The sequence below is a fragment of the Panthera uncia genome, unplaced genomic scaffold (genome assembly GCF_023721935.1).
Source record: "Panthera uncia isolate 11264 unplaced genomic scaffold, Puncia_PCG_1.0 HiC_scaffold_1909, whole genome shotgun sequence".
Lineage (NCBI taxonomy): Eukaryota > Metazoa > Chordata > Mammalia > Carnivora > Felidae > Panthera > Panthera uncia.
Window position 1 is genome coordinate 10,314 of NW_026058590.1, and position 1,502 is coordinate 11,815.

At 37.5% G+C, this 1,502-nt stretch overlaps 1 non-coding gene across 1 annotated transcript; it reads left to right on the forward strand.

Annotated features, from left to right (window-relative positions):
* The first annotated feature begins 211 nt into the window (after window positions 1-211).
* On the forward strand, window positions 212-374 carry LOC125917479 (U1 spliceosomal RNA). Its single transcript, XR_007456204.1, has one exon. It is a non-coding gene; the product is annotated as a U1 spliceosomal RNA (small nuclear RNA).
* The last annotated feature ends 1,128 nt before the right edge of the window (window positions 375-1,502 follow it).

Genomic DNA, 1,502 nt, shown 5'->3' on the forward strand with positions numbered 1-1,502 from the left:
ATATGCCAGTCTAGGATAAATACTGCCCCCACCCCTTGCTTCACAGAACTAGAACTGGACTGGCCTCCCTGACACATATGGCTATGTGCAAAAGAAAGGACAGTTCACAAGAAAAAAGGAAAGGATTACAGATAGCAGTTAAAGGTGCTTGCTGTATGAAACTATCCAAAAGACACAATAAAAAAAAGCCATTTAAAAAACAACAAATTCCATACTTACCTGGCAGGGAAGATACCATGATCATGAAGGTGGTTTTCTCAGATAGAGGCTTATCCATTGCACTCTGGATATGCTGACCCCTGTGATTTCCCCAAATGTGGGAAACTCCACTGATAATTTGCAGTAGTAGGAGTCTGCATTCTCACTCTCCCCTATAAACATATAAGAGCTTATCTTCTTAGATTAAGGTGTGCCATATAAGAGCTTATCTTCTCGGATTAAGGGGCAGATGCAGGGGGCAAAGGGTTGTATCCCTCTAAGAGGTTATAGCATAGAAACTAGTCTTGAAGCTATGGCCCAGAATGTTCCTTTGTGATAGATTTAAGAGAAATGATTAATCCAATCATTCCTCAACTCCTGTAAGTACATCTTCTAACAGAAGAGAAGTGAAATTGGTCATTTCTTTGTTTTATTGAAATTAAAATTCTCTTCCCAAATAATAAATTTTATTGAGTTTACAGATAACAAAAAATTACATTTCATCCTAGCAGCTACCTCCAGATTTTCATCACAAATTTAAGGACACAAACCCTTTGTTTCCCTTGCAACATTTTTTTGCACAGGCCTATGAATACAAGATGCTGAATAACATTACAGTTGCAAACTAATTAATTTACCTAGGAAACCTCTGGAACTATCTCCCTCTCTAGCAACCACGGAAGGGAATATTCCAGGATTAAACATTTATGTAAAGGCAATATATATTTTTATTCTTTTGCCTGTAAATTACCTGCCACAGGATGAAGTGGTTTCCATGGTAAATTGAGAGGATCAGTTCAGCAGATTATTATCTTGGCTTTGTTCCTAAGATTCAGGTTTCAAAGGGCTATTAACATCGGTGGAAAGATAATTGGGACTGGTACAAAAGTAGCAGAGAAGAATGTTGCTGCTACATTTAGTGTGTGTCGTGGTATTGTGCTAAGTCGTTGTACATGCATCAATCATTTAATCTTCTCACAACCCCATTAGGTTGGTGCTATATTATCCTAGTTTTACAGATGAAGAAAATAGGGTATGGAAAGGTCAAGTAACTTACCCAAAGGCATACTACTAGAAAGTGTAGTCATGTCTGTCGGAGTCAAGAGTTCATGCTGTTAACCACTGCATTGAGGGACCAAATGGTAGACAGGTCTACCTGGATTTAAATATTTTCAATACAGTCCCTTACCACAGTACTTGATTTAGGCCTTCCTTTTTAAGCAATTAATAAAAAAAAAAAAAATGCAACCAATCACTAATATCCTGTACCTCTTTAATTCTAGAGCTCTGATTCTCATAGTGTG